Source organism: Ovis canadensis, chromosome 20 (assembly GCF_042477335.2).
Source record: "Ovis canadensis isolate MfBH-ARS-UI-01 breed Bighorn chromosome 20, ARS-UI_OviCan_v2, whole genome shotgun sequence".
Classification (NCBI taxonomy): Eukaryota; Metazoa; Chordata; class Mammalia; order Artiodactyla; family Bovidae; genus Ovis; species Ovis canadensis.
In genome coordinates this window covers 39805862-39821501 of record NC_091264.1, presented here as the reverse complement: position 1 = coordinate 39821501, position 15640 = coordinate 39805862, and positions in this window count along the sequence as shown.

The window sequence follows — 15640 nt, the reverse complement described above, 5'->3', positions numbered from 1 at the left end:
TAGCTCCAACCCTCTTCCTTATATAATAGCTTTTCAGATTTGAAGACGGCGGTCATCTAGGCTATCACTCTGCCATGTCCCCATGGACTGTAGCCCGCCAGGCGCCTCTGTCCATGGAATTCTCCAGGCTAGAATACTGGAGTGGGTCGCCATTCCCGTCTCCAGGGGATCTTCCCAACCCAGGGATCGAACCCAGGTCACCTGCATTGCAGGCAGATTCTTGACCATCTAAGCCACCAGGAAAGCGTCATCTAGGGTTCATCAAGCAGCTCTAGGGTGCCGTGGGGTTGGAAATAATAGAATTTTTTAATTAAAAAAAAAAAGAAACTAAGAATATAAATTAAACCTTTGAAATTTGTTTGCTGAATCTACTCCTTGTGTTTAAAAGTGTTTCAAGGAAGCAGTGTGACTGCATCTAACTTCTGAGAAGTCTAAGGTGGGCCGGGGGAGTTAACAGGATTCTGGGAGATTCATAGGAGTGTTGATGGCAGGTGCTGGAAGGTGGATGGAGAAAGTGGTATCCTGGAGTTCGGTGCCGAGTCCTTCCAGCTCTTCTCATCCCCTTCTATGCCATCCTTAGCCCAGTGCATGCTGGCACCCATGTACGTGTGTTCTCCCTTGCTTGTGCATGCCCACGTGTGTGTCTCTCTTTTCCTTCCTCCCTCCTTCCCTTTTTCTCTCTCCCAAGACTTCCAGGACACTTTCTCTATCCAAAATAAAACCAAAAACTATCTTGGGATGCCTCAATATCTTTCACTAATATGATCCCCCTCCTCAAGTAAATAAGTTACCCCTGAACCCCAGAGCCTGGATTTATGATGCTGAGATCCCTTCCAGCCCTGTCACTGTGCTCTTAAGAGGCTGAAAGCAGGATATTCCTACTCAAAGTATTTTCATCTAAAAAAAGACCAACATGAACAACATGTAGGAACAGGAAGGTTCTTAGGTAAAGGGGCCACTGTCCTCTTAGCTTACATGCCACCAACTGCCACCTAATCCATCTAATGGGAAAGTTAGAGCCCAAGGTGAGGGTGCCGCAAAATCTATTCACCTCTACCTTTTTTGTAAAGCTGTCTGCTCATTATCCACAGCGGAGTCTTAACTTCCAATGCGCCACTACTCCTGGAGAAACGTACAAGATAAAATACACAGGATTGCCAGGGAAGCCAGTTTTATTGAAATAAAGTTATCCAGAGAAGGAAAGTTATTAAAGTAGGAAATATTTAAATCTGTGCTAAAGATGTGCTTCATTATTAAATCACGGGATCTAGGAGTGGGTATAATAATTACTGTAACTTCCAAGTAGTGGTGCATATAACAATACTTTGAGGTATCTGTAACATGTGAATATCTGTGATTCCTGGGGATGACACAGTCACAGGTACCAGTACTTCTTGGTTTGCTGCCTATTTTCCTAATGGAAACAAATGTTAAGTTTCAGTTAGAGGTTGGTGGACACAGAAACTTCCTTTTCCCATCCAGATTCTCCAATTCCTGATATCTATCCTCAGGCCCCTTTGGATTTGCAGAACTCCCAGTCCCCAGTAATGCAGGGTTTCCTAAGTTGTATTTGGTGGATGTGAAAGAAAGAAGGGCAAGGCTGAGAGCCCGACTGACTTGCAGATGGGCTGCTCAGGCAGGACCTCCAAGGACCTCTGCACATCAGTCAGTGCCCTGTGATCCTGAGCCTGGTCCTCATTTTCAAATGTGCAGAAACTCAGTTTGTATCCTTTCTTCCAGGGGCATCCTGGCTTTGGGAGACTGATTCATAGAAACCAACATCATAAGGGACTTGTTGATTTTTAAACAAATGACAAAGCCTGTGTCAGGTCCTTGATTCTTTTCTTCTTCCAGATCATTTAGGCCTCTCTCTGCTCATCAGTAAAACAAAATTTGAACAAGCATCTCAATACATGTGTATCATTTATCTCTAAAGTAGACACACTGTGGATATTTTTAATACAAATATATAAATAAGAGACATAAAGTAAAACTTTAAAAGGAAAATATGAATAAGATTAAACAGGTATTTCCCATATTTAAAAGATGACATATTTCTTTCTGTCCCAAGATACGGTAGAATACTTTCATTCTTTCTGTCATCTTTTCCAATAATAGTTTTCTGAGTTTCTTGCAGCCTTCAGGATATCCTTCTCTTTGATGCAGTGGTAAAACTGGATAAACACGATCAAGAGTCAAATTCTCTCTGACCTGCAGCTCTGTTCTCACACTCACATGACACTGAGGCTCAGTCCAATGTGATGACATTAAGCTAAATATCCACTCAACACAAATGTTTGAACATGGAATACTTGGAATTTTACTTATTAGCAACGACAAGTTTTTAGATTTGTAGGAATTCATTTCTTCAAAAACGTCCACCCACTGTTTCCACAGGCTTGTTGTGACAGCCCAGCTGCTGACATCTGTAAATTCATCACATAACCACAGGATATTTTGGTCACTGCCCCTGAATCAGGAAAAGTGACTGTACTCAGTTTCATAAAGTAATCAAAGCACACCCAAAGGACAAGGCATGTCTGTTCAGGTAGGACACCCACCCTAATTCAGCAGCTGCTGTTGATACTTTTAAGTGAAGGCTGATTTCATTTTCCCAAAAGACAACACTTTTTGGTTTGTTTGGAAGCACTCACCTCTCCCATTCTGAACTTGCCAGATTCAATCTCCAAATGTGCTTTCATATCCCCTTCTCCACTACGCCCAATCCCAAAGTCTTTCTCACACACTGTACAGGATGCTCTGTGTGGATTATTTACCACCATCCACCCCTTTCGATCCAACTGTACGTGTCCTTCCATTTGCTGTTAACGTAAGAGTGAAAGTCTATTTGCTCAGTTGTGTCTGACTCTTAGCAACCCCATGGACTGTAGCCTACCAGGCTTCTCCACGGGATTTTCCAGGCAAGAATACTGGAGTGGGTTGCCAATTCCTTCTCCAGGAGATCTTCTCGACTGATACCCCACTCCAGTACTCTTGCCCGGAAAATCCCATGGATGGAGGAGCCTGGTGGGCTACAGTCCATGCGGTTGCTAAGAGTCCGACATGACTGAGCAACTTCACTTTCACTTTCATGCCTTGGAGAAGGAAATGGCAACCCACTCCAGTGTTCTTGCCTGGAGAATTCCAGGGACGGGGGAGCCTGGTGGGCTGCCGTCTATGGGGTGGCACAGAGTCGGACATGACTGAAGCGACTTAGCAGCAGCAGCTCCTGCATTATAGGCAGGCGCTTTACCGTCTGAGCCACCAGGGAAGTTAACATAACAGTTGTTTAGCCTTTTTTGCGTTGGTAGTATAATCGTTCTCATTTTCGTTATCTGACCTCTTAGAAAACATGGTCACAATACTCAGTGTTATTAAAAAAAAAAAAAAGTTAAAACTAGCATTCTCCTGATACAAAACATGACAGTTAATACACAGGCTGGGTGTCCAAGTTTATGTCACCAATGAACAATTTTCTGAAAAGGTCGGGTGAGACACATGGCCACAAGAAGTCTTATAAGGAAGTCATGAGCTTTGAATGTCTTACTAGAAATCCACGAGCTAAGGAAAGGCTGGATCTCCCAAAGTTTTCACTGGAAGGATTACAAATAAAGCCACAATCCGCAGCAAAAGTCCATTCTCACTCACCCTGAGGATGAAAGATTTCATTCTGGAAAGACAGCTACACCACCTCCTTACTGAGATCTCAACTCCACCGAGGCCCTAACAAAACTCAAGATCGCAGCCCCTCCAGGCTGGGAGGGGAAAGAAAGGGCAACCTGGCCGGGCCGGCGGTCACAACTGGAAGACACCCTCTTATCAAAGTGCTACCGTCTATCCCTGTCTTCCTCTGTGCTCAGATGTCGCTATCAGGAAACATGGGCTTCCTGGGGCAGAGACTGCGGTCACAAGGTGAGTCCGTTCCCAGCTGGAGGGGAGAACGTGCGGGGGGATGGAGGTCTTGGCTGGGGCACGGCGGGACTTGGCTCAGCCCCAGTCCGAGTGCACACTTCACTCCCGGCCTCCTACCCTCTAGGCCAGGCGGCATGGGGACGATGCCCAAGGCCACCCAGGGACTCTCGAGTTTCCCAGCCCCTACCCGCAACCTGCTCGCTCTTGGAAGGTTCTCTGGAGGCCCCGTGCCTGTTCTCGGCTGGGCGCATCGTCTCCACAGGCTGCTCGCCCTGACCTGCTTCTGACCCCCATGGCAGATCCAGCTGTACCCTCCCCGGCGAGGACGCCGCGGAGCCCGCTCGTGGGCACCGGTCACAGGCCAGACCATAGTCGGGACCATCTCCTTTGGTCGTGAGCGACCAGCAGACCGCTTATACGGCCGAGGTGGGCGGGCCCATATCGCCCAACTCGCATGGTCATTGGTCGAGCTCATCCGACACTCAGTCGTGCGCTGGCGTCCCATTGGCTCCAACGGCGCCTCTATAAATCCGGGGAAGTTCGGAATCTGAGAAATCTGAGTGGTCAATACGCGTCAGAGGGTTCTCGCGGCGGGTCCGAAGGTTCTCAGAGCGCGTCGGAGGGTTCCCGAGGCCGGTGAAGCCGGCGGGGGTCGCCTCTGCCAGCCGACGCCTCAACCGGGCGTTAGCCTCAGGCTTCACGGAAGTGAAAGCGAGCCAAGAGTAAGACAAAAACCAGTACAAATAAATCCCCAAGTCAAAACAGCTACAGTCGAATTCAAGGAAAGCAAAGGTAAAAGAGAAAAGTACAATTAAGCCAGACTCTTTTTTTTTTTTTTTTTTGCATAGACAAAGTAAACAGATGAATTTCAGGGCATTGAATTCTAGAAAAGATAAAACGGGAATCTTAACTTCAATTTTAGGATTTCTATTTTATTTATTTAGGATTTCTATTTATTTATTTAGGATTTCTATTTTATTTATTTCTATTTTATTTCTATTTATTTATTATAGAAGTTTTAGGATTTATATTTTTTACCGATTTCTATTTAGAACTTGATGACCAACCTAGATAGCATATTCAAAAGCAGAGACATTACTTTGCCGACTAAGGTCCGTCTAGTCAAGGCTATGGTTTTTCCTGTGGTCATGTATGGATGTGAGAGTTGGACTGTGAAGAAGGCTGAGCGCCAAAGTATTGATGCTTTTGAACTGTGGTGTTGGAGAAGACTCTTGAGAATCCCTTGGACCGCAAGGAGATCCAACCAGTCCATTCTGAAGGAGATCAGCCCTGGGATTTCTTTGGAAGGAATGATGCTAAAGCTGAAGATCCAGTACTTTGGCCACCTCATGCGAAGAGTTGACTCACTGGAAAAGACCCTGATGCTGGGAGGGATTGGGGGCAGGAGGAGAAGGGGACGACAGAGGATGAGATGGCTGGATGCCATCACTGACTCAATGGACATGAGTTTGAGTGAACTCCGGGAATTGGTGATGGACAGGGAGGCCTGGCGTGCTGCGATTCATGGGGTCGCAAAGAGTCGGACGCGACTGAGCGACTGAACTGAACTGAAGCGCAAGTTCACGGTCAATGAGTCGAGTTTCTTGTTTGGGTGCCTTACCTACGAAAGCATGCAGGGGGCACTAGATGCGAGTCGTTTCGCTCAGGTAGCCGGGACTTTTTAAACTTTGACAGACTGACGAACGGTCTGACACCAAACAATTTGCTCAGAAAAACAGATCGGTGGTCTGTGTAAAAGAATGTACAAAAAAAGTAATGCTTTCTGCACTACGACCTGTAGACTAAGGAGTACAGGTTCTTGAAATATTGTGGGGAGGGGAAGGGTCAGTTCCAGGATATAAGGGGAAATTTTAAGGTGGGCTCTGAAAGAGGCAGGCGGTGGAGAATGAGCAAGGTACCTCTGACTCTTTTACCTACGCCTGCCTTCTAGCCTCATTTTGAACTTTTGCCTAGAACAGGGGACTTTCCGTGCTAAGACCAGGACTGAGAGGTTTCCTGGAATAATTGTAAACAATAATGATAACAACTAACATTTAATGAGTCTAGTGGGTCGGCCACCTTCTAAGCATTTAATCCTCTCAGTAACCGTCTAAGATAGATACGGAGTCATCCCCATTCTACAGAAGAGGAAACTGAGGCAGCTTGCCAGAGCTCATGCTGACAGCTGAGAAGTGTCGATCCAGGTTAAAGAAGAGTGTGTATACCGGCTCTGCAGTCGTCATGCGTGGGCTCCGATCATGGCTCCACTGCATATTTTATTAATACAGGAAAGCACATAACATTTTGACTGGTACAGAGGAAATACTCAATAGTGTTTGCTATTACTATTAAAAGAGTGGTCCTTGCTCTCCAAGACTTTAAAATCTACTTTCAGTGGTCCTTATGACACATAAGGCAGTAGAGATGTCTCTGATGGGTGACTGGGACAGAGAATAGATGCATGGAAGTGAGTGGAGGAGGAAAACAGCTGTGAAACAAGAGTGGCCAGGTCTGGCTCGCAGATCACTGAATGCTTAAATGAGTAGCCTACATATCATCATCAGAAAGTAGTCTCAGATCCCGAATGGCTTGAGCTGATCACTGTAGTCTCTGTATTTAGATACCATATGCTTGTGCATGTTTAATCAAAACTGTAGTCAGGACTTTCCTGGAGGTTCAGTGGTTAAGACTCTGTGCTCCCAAAGCAAGGGTCAGGGGTTCTATCTCTGGTCGGCGAACTAAGATCCCACAAGCCACACGGTGAGGCCAAAAGAAAAACGTAGTCAGTTTTTATTAGTCACTGAAATTGTCCTAAGGAATGTTAGGGTATCTACTCTTCTAGCTGGAGGAAGCATTTATTAAGTTTTCAGAGAAAACATTTATTAATTTCACAAATAATTATCTGTTAGATGTTATATGGTCAGGCCATTTCGGATGGCTGTTCTCTTGCTCTTTGTACATCCCCTGCTCCACCAGCCCCCACTTCACTCACATAAATACTCAGTCCTCTTAATTATAGGGCTTAATTAGTCCCTGGCAACAGACATCAATTCTCCCTGTAAATGGTAGCCTCCTCCTCCCCTGAGTAGCAAAGGCTGTTGCCGTGTCCTGTCCACTGGTTGTGTTGAGTTGTCGCTCCAGGACCCTTTGTAGGATTCCCTTGTCCAATAATCCACCCCTGTCTCTGTCGCTGTCTCCAGGCTGTTTCTTTGGTCTCGAGGCTGGACAACTACAAGGCTTGCAGACCTGTGGGATGCCCCGCAACAGATGTCAAGCCCTGGAATAGGAGTCTGAGAATAGGATTCAGAGTTAGAGGCTGACTCTGGAGTGAGGGGAGTGGGAAAGGATATTATAATTGAAACCTGAAGTCTGAGAGGGAGCCAGCAGCAAGGAGTCAGGGGGGTCCTCATTGCAGGCAGCAGGAATGGCCTGAGCAAAGGCCCTTGCAGGGGGGCTGGATGGGAAGGGCTCCATGCCTGGTGAGACCCAAAGGAGGTTGGGAGTAGAGAATAGTGAATTAGAGGCAGAGTAAATTGGTGCAGCAACAAGCAGTGTTCATAAAGAGCTGGGCTGATGGGTTTCCTGCCTCTGAGTCTTTTATTTAAATCGTCTTGACTGCAGCCTCCAGGTGTTGCTGAAGGGAAATTTCCATTATGGGGTGAGAGGTAACCTTGCGCATTGCTTTGTTTCCATTGGTTGTTCTTAACTGGAGTTGAATGCTTTGCATCTGTGTATGCTTAAATCCACAAGTGCCTCTGTTTCAGAGGAGATGACTCCTGACCTGTCCTGCTTAGCAGTAAAAGAATGGTAAAATGGATTTACATTCATTCACTAGCATCTCTGTCTAACTTCATCTTTCCCTAAAGATTTCTTGGAATAAAAAAAACAAATATTAAAGATAGCTCATTTTTCCTATTCTGTGGGTCTCCATGGAGCCAATTCTGTACTAGTAGTGTAAAAATCAAACAGATGTGAGAAAGAGGACTTGATGTACAGAGTTAATTTGTGTTTCTTCTTCAGATCTCTGAGCAAGCAACCCTTAATGCAATAAAAACGGCATCTGAGGAAAAGCAGATTATCTTATCCGATAAGGCTGCCTTTTCTCATTACTTTAATGTTGCTCTGATCATGCATTTTAAACAGTGTTTTTAATTTAAAAGAAAAAGTCCCAAGAGAAGACTTCGGTCGAAAAAGAGGGCATGATAACATTTGGAAACATGCAATGGAGAAACATTCTGAAAATCCACTCATCAGTGTAGTAGGACTCACTGTAAAGGTGAAATTGGGTTCAAACGTACAGAAAGGAAAGTTTCAGCCTCTTCCTCTCCTTTCGTCTTATACTTCATACCAATTATTAGAGCAAGTTTAAGCAGCATCTCTAATAAATGTCATGGAAAAAAGGGAAGTGAATATTAGTTTCTGAAATTCCAACCAGGTGTGGATGGATAGTTAATTTTAAAACAACCACACACCTGGAGAGGCCCTGGAACTTCTATCAGCATTTATATAACTCACTTCTCAGGCTGGATTTAATAAAGATCATTGGGATAAAGATGGATAGGAAGAAACTGAACTATTTATGAAATTTTTTTTGTCAGTTAATACAATTAGTAAAGTGGTTAATAATGCTGGTGTGGAGGCTGGAGTTTTCAGTTAGGGAAAACTCAGTGCTAGGAGCCTACGAGATGAATAAGAAACAGTCAGGGCTTCTCCCTCAAATTGTCTGGGGCTGTGCCCAAAATGTAATAGGATGCTTCCACCATTCCCTTTTGCAAAGATGCCTCTAACAGAACTTTAAGAAAACTGTTTGTTTTTTCTCATTCTTCTTAGATTATCTCCTTAGAGGCTTCTGAAATGCTCAATTCAGTGGTCCCCAAATTTGCTGCCCACTGGAATCACCTGGCCAGCTTTAAAAACTACTGATGCCTGGCTCCCATCTCTCAGTATTGTAATTTACCAGGTATGGACTGCAACCCAGGCATGGGGAGTGGTTTTGTTAATCTTTTTATATATAGGTTTACAGATGATTGTAAGAACTAATACAGAGAGATTCCGTATACTGTCTACCCCTGCATGGTAACACCTTCAAAAATGGTAATACAATATCACAGCCACATTATTGACGTTGATATATGCAAGATCTGGAACATTTCCATCATCACCAAGATCCTTCCCTCTTGTTGGGCTTTTATAACCACACCTACCTCCCTGCCCACTCCAGCCCCATCCTTTTTTTTTTTTTTTTTTTTGGCTTTTTAAAGTAAAAGAATTTTAATCTCACAGTACAGCACCTTGAAAAGTACAGGAGGCACACAGGGACTGGCATCAAGTGAACAGGCAAGAAGAGTTACTGACTGGCGGAAGAAGGGGAGGTGGAAGATGGTAGAGCTGAAGGGTCATCAGCAATAGGAGACGGAGGGCAAGCTGCAGTTTCACTCATGCCTGACATCCAACCCCATCCTTAACCTCTTGGCAACCACTAATCTATTGTCCATTTCAATAATTGGTCATCTTAACAATGTAAGTGTAATCATGCAATGTGTAATCTTTGAGAACTAGCTTTTTTCATGCAGCATAATTCTCTGGAGATTCATCCAGGCTGTTGCAGGTGTCAATATTTAGTTTGTACCACAATTTGTTTTACCATCTGGAGTGTTACCAGATTTTGACTATTAGGAATAAACTCCTATAAACATTGATGTACGTATTTTTGTGTAAACATACATTGTCATTTCTCTGGGATAAATGTCCAGCAGTAGAACTGTTGAGTTGTATGGTTAGTGCATGTTTAGTTTTGAAAGAAAATGCGGAACTATTTTCCAGAGGGGCTGTACTGTTTTTGCATTCGTAAAAATGCAAAAAATCACACACAGCAATGTGTGAGTGATTCAGTTTCTCTGCATCCTCACCAGCATTTGGTGTTGTCAGTCTCTTCTGTTTTAGTGTATTGATAGCACATTGTGGTTTTAACTTGCATTTTCCTAATGGCTAAGTAAACACCTTTTATTTTGCCTTTCACGTGCTTCCCTTTTCTCCCGTTCGCTTCTCTTCTTTTCACAGCTATTTGTAAGGCCTCCTCAACCATTTTGCTTTTTTGCATTTCTTTTTCTTGGGGATGGTCTTGCTCCCTGTCTCCTGTACAATGTCATGAACCTCCATCCATAGTTCATCAGGCACTCTATCAGATCTAGTCCCATAAATCCATTTCTCACTTCCACTGTATAATCATTAGGGATTTGATTTAGCTCATACCTGAATGGTCTAGTGGTTTTCCCTACTTTCTTTGATTTAAGTCTGAGTTTGGCAATAAAGAGTTCATGATCTGAGCCACAGTCAGCTCCTGGTCTTGTTTTTGCTAACTGTATACAGCTTCTCCATCTTTGGCTGCAAAGAATATAATCAATCTGATTTCGGTGTTGACCATCTGGTGATGTCCATGTGTAGAGTCTTCTCTTGTGTTGTTGGAAGAGGGTGTTTGTTATGACCAGTGCATTCTCTTGGCAAAATTCTATTAGCCTTTGCCCTGCTTCATTCTGTACTCCAAGGCCAAATTTGCCTGTTACTCCAGGTGTTTCCAAATAAATAGAGAAACAGTGGAAAAAGTGCAGCCTTTATTTTTTGGAGCTCCAAAATCGCTGCAGATGGTGACTGCAGCCATGAAATTAAAAGATGCTTTCTCCTTGGAAGAAAAGTTATGACCAACCTAGACAGCATATTAAAAAGCAGAGACATTACTTTGCCAACAAAGGTCCATCTATCAAGGCTATGGTTTTTCCAGTATTCATGAATGGATGTGAGAGTTGGACTATAAAGAAAGCTGAGCGCCAAAGAATTGATGCTTTTGAACTGTGGTGTTGGAGAAGACTCTCGAGAGTCCCTTGGACTGCCAGGAGATCCAACCAGTCCATCCTAAAGGAAATCAGTCCTGAATATTCATTGAAAGGACTGATGCTGAAGCTAAAACTCCAATACTTTGGCCACCTGATGTGCAGAGCTGACTCACTGGAAAAGACCCTGATGCTGGGAAAGATTGAAGGCAGGAGGAGAAGGGGACGACAGAGGATGAGATGGTTGGATGCCATCACTAACTTGATGGACATAAGGTTGAGTAAACTCCAGGAGTTGGTAATGGACAAGGAGGCCTGGTGTGTTGCAGTCCGTGGGGTCACAAAGAGTCAGACACAACTGAGCAACTGAACTGAACTTCATGTGCTTATTTGCCACCATTTGGTGAAGAAATGTCTATTCATGTCTCTGCCCATTTTCTAGTTGAATGACATTTTTTTACTTTTGAGTTTGAGAGTTCTCTATATATTCTGGATACTAGTCCTTTGTCACATTTGTGGTTTGCAAATGTTTTCTCCCATGTGGAATTTGTCTTTTCATACTTCTGATAGAGTTTTTCCATACAGAGCAAAAGTTTAATTTTGATGCAGTCCAGTTTAATATTTTTTCATGGATTAAGCTTGATGTTACTCAAGGACTGTTTAGCATTATCCACTAAACACATTGCATCAAAGAATGCTGAGTCCCTCACTGCAAAAAGCTTTCATGTTAAAAACTTTCCATCTAGATGAAGATATTTCCCTTCTCTTTGTCGTTTAGGTGTGTTGACTTTTAAAGGATGTTTGTGGTTTCAGAGAAACCCCAGGACATATAGAGAAACTTGAAATTTCCAAGGATGTGAACTGCAAGACAACTATTGCTTATCAGATCTTGTCCTTGACATTATGGACAAGCTTCTTTCAAAGAAAGCTCTTTACCCATGGGGATAAGGGAGTTGATGGATATAAGAATCATTTCTGGACTGTCACACACAGGCCATACAACCTCACCAAATAAATAGTTCTTTGTATAAAGAAAAAAAGAAGTGTTGTCATGATGAGAAGAGGACAGGAAAAGGCTCAGATGTCCCAAACGGAATTATAACTCATTCATTTGAATGGAATATTTGAAAAATAAAATAGGGGGATTTAAGCACAGTCCATGGGGATTATAAATTATAGGCATTGTGTTTCTTATTTAGAATGTTTAGGGAGGAAGAGCTTTTGTATAGTCAGGGTCATGAGTTTCCAGTTACTAGAGATTTTCAAGCAGGCCCTGGACCACCACATAGCAGGGGTGTTGACGAGATGAGTCATGCAGTAGAAAGGTAAACGAGGTGAACTCTGAGAGCCTATGCAGTCCTGGTGTCTCTGGCAACATCTCCTTTCTCCAAGGGAAGATGCAGAATTATCCTGGAAAGCAAGAGTATAGGTAGGACTGATCCCAAGAAATTTAGGCAGAGCACCAGGAAGAAGCCAGATAACTGGAGGAGAGCCTTGTCTAGATTAAGTTGGATTTATGGAGCTGGAAAAGACTGTAGGGGGTGGCTGTCTTGCTCTTGATAAAGAAATGGAGAAACTGTATCAGTCAGATAGGCTAGACTATAATGCATTAATAAACTATGAAATCTCAGTGGCTTAACAGAAGAAAAGTTGATTGGTCCCTTGTGTAAACTCCTTTATGGATGTTTCTGATCAGGCATTCTCCTCCAAGTGATGATTGAGTGACACAGGTTCCTTCTATCTTGTTTCATGTCCCCTCAACACATGGCCTGAAAAGTCCATGGGAAAGGGGAAGAGAATTCAGGAAAGGCACCTGGCTACTTTAGACATCCAAGGCCTGAGTATTTCATGAATCACTTCCGCTCAGATCCTTCAAGCAGAATGGATCCTGCAGCCAACCCAATTGCAAAAGAAGCTGGGAAACAGAGGACCACACCGATATCAGTCACACACCTATAGTGTTTTCCCACAAAAAGCTAAGATGCAGAGGGATGCCATGATTTCATTATGATCATTGTGTTAACGTTGACAGAATTAAGATCAGATTCTAGATATGATGATTTATCAGGTTAAGTGCAGTATATGGTAAAGACTTCCATGGCTGGATTCTGGGCATCCCACTTGGCAGCTAGAACCTCAACAAAACAAAACTTTTATAGCGCCTCATCCCACTAGACCTTATATCTTTGCTCCTGAAGCCCCTTACTTAGGTGTGAATACCTTCTGCTTCTTTACCTACCTTCTCTTTGCCTACTTATTCTTTTTTTTGGGGGGGGGGCCTACTTATTCTTTAAGACTTAAGCATCTGTGCTTCTAGGAAGGTGATCCTAATCTCCGAATGCACTTCCCTCCAGATTGAGTTAGGTGTCCTGTGCATCCACATTATCTGTCCTGACATCAACCCTGAATATTCACTGGAAGGACTGGTGCTGAAGCTGAAGCACCAATACTGTGGCCACCTGATGTGAAGAGCCGACTCATTGGAAAAGACCCTGATGTTGGGAAAGATTGAGGGCAGGAGAAGAACGGGGTGACAGAGAATGAGATGGTTGGATGGCAGCACCAACTCAATGGACATGAATTTGAGCAAAATAGTGAAGAACAGGGAAGCCCAGCGTGCTGCAATTCATGGGGTTGCAAAGAGTCAGACACGACTTAGTGACTGAACAGAAACAAAAAAAAAAAATCATAGGTGGTAAAGGTTATGTTATTATCCATTTTTTATTCTATTTCCAACCCTAGATTGTGAGCTTCTTGTAGACAAATGACATTATTAAAATTTTTTACATTGTAATAATTAAATTTTTTTGACATACAGCAAATCTGACTTTTTGTATACAGTTTATGAAGTTTGACAATTGTGTATATTTTTTGAGTTAAGATTTTCCTGGTTCTTGATATGCTGAATAATTTGAATAATGGTATCCTGGACATTTGGAAATGATATTATAAGACTCTGAGCCTTGTTTGAATCCTGTAAAATGTTACCCTTTCTGTTTTAGCAGGCAATCAACTTAGCTGATTTCAGTCTGCAAGGTCTGACTTGCTGTAGATGATGTTTTCAGTATTGGTTCTGTTTTCAAAGCCTTTGCCGCGCTCTTCTGATTCACTGTGTGCGCCACCTAGTGGCCAATCTGACCATGGGCGGTGATCTCACCCCTGGTAGGTTTCTCAGTCCCTCACTGACTCTTCAGGGTCAGATTCACACATACACAGCTAGAGAGTAAGTCCAGTCTTAACTTGAGCAGCGCTTCATCTGCCTCCTCTCTGAGATCTTCTGAGATCTCCCTGGCGCTCTCTGATTCCCTGGAGCATCCCTTTTTGACCCTCGTCTGCTGTGTGTCTCCCATAACTGCACCCATGTCTGGAGCTGTTAGGGTCACTCAGGGCAAGTGAGAACCCCACCGCCAATTTTTTTGTTTTGGATATTAAGATAAATGATACCACACATGCAGCTAGATGCAACTAGGAGGCATGAAAAGGGCTAATACATTCTGGAGAGAGCAGGGAGAGCTCTCAGTCTGGCCTGAAAATGGCTTAAGAACCAGGTGAGGAGACTGGCTTGGTGTTTGTGATGCTGGGGTTTGATGCTGGGGTGAGTTCTTGGGAGCTGGAGCTCCATAGTGTGAATTGCCTGCTAGTTACAAAGGCGTATCTGAGCTTTCTAGCAGTTTCGCCCAGATGTGGGGCAGAAAGGGAAGAGGGTATGGTGAGGCGTGAGAGCTATGAGCGTTCGAACTTCAAAAACAGAATCAGATCCATCATTGTAAGGACCAGAAGACAGAAAAAAAAAGTAATGTGCTATTCGCTTGGGCCACTTCTCCCAGAGAGGAGGATTCCTTTCCCTCAGAGTTTTTAGGCGCCTGTGGGCTGTTGCAGGCTGGATCATGTGAGAGATTAAGGAAAAGCAAAGGAAGGAAAAAGAAAAGTGGGGGATTTTCTCTGTTCTCTCTGAATGTCAGGAAACCCTTTGCCATTCCTCATGTCAGAATTTATATGGCGTCTTCTGGAGCCTTCCTTTCGCATCCTTGCCAAGGCTCCCCTCCAGGTCTGAGGCTGCCTTGAGACCAGGCCAGGGCATATCAGTGGGAAAAAAAGTGTCAGGTTCACCACCCATTCAGTGGTAGTTCAAAATTGGGTCTTTTCTCTAGTCAACCTAATACTGTTTACTTTTCATGGTGAATACTTGCTCCATATATTCTGTCCAGGTTTTACAGCTGCATTCAGTGGGAGACACACGGCTACCTACCCCATCTTACATAGAACTGGAATCTATCTAATTTCATTTTACTCACCTAGGCCTAGCACGAGAAGGGACTTACCTGACGTCCAGTGAATGAACAAAGTGAGTGGATGAATGACCGAGTGTACAAATCAGTTATTTATTTATGAACAACACAGAAATACTCATGTTTCCAAAGAACAAATTTCTGATGACCATCAGTCAGTTCTCTCTCTTCTCTTCCTGGGAGTGTGAGGTATACAGAACAGTTCTAGCCTGTTTATGAAAAATAATTTTTCTTGTTGACTATTTAAATCAGACAAGTATTTCAAAAACTGAAGTTGCTGTGTCCCTAGAAACGATTTGGACTGCACAGATTTCAATGAACTTTCTTAAACTGTGTTACTTGTTCTAATATTAAAAGAAAAATACAAATTGACAAAGGACTTTCTTTAGTTGCATGTGTTTACAGCCTAGTTACTACCCAAACAAGCTAAAGAGCTCTACAGAGCTCTGTTGCCCATTCATCTGTCTGCATATAAATTATTGGATCTATTTACAGTCCAAATGCTAGAAACCCCCAAGTACTTGAATAGCAGGCTCTTGTATTTCTGTCTCTTTAATCCTAGGCTGATCTGACCATTGCCAGCAATAGAATTTAGCTGGTGAGTCCAACATG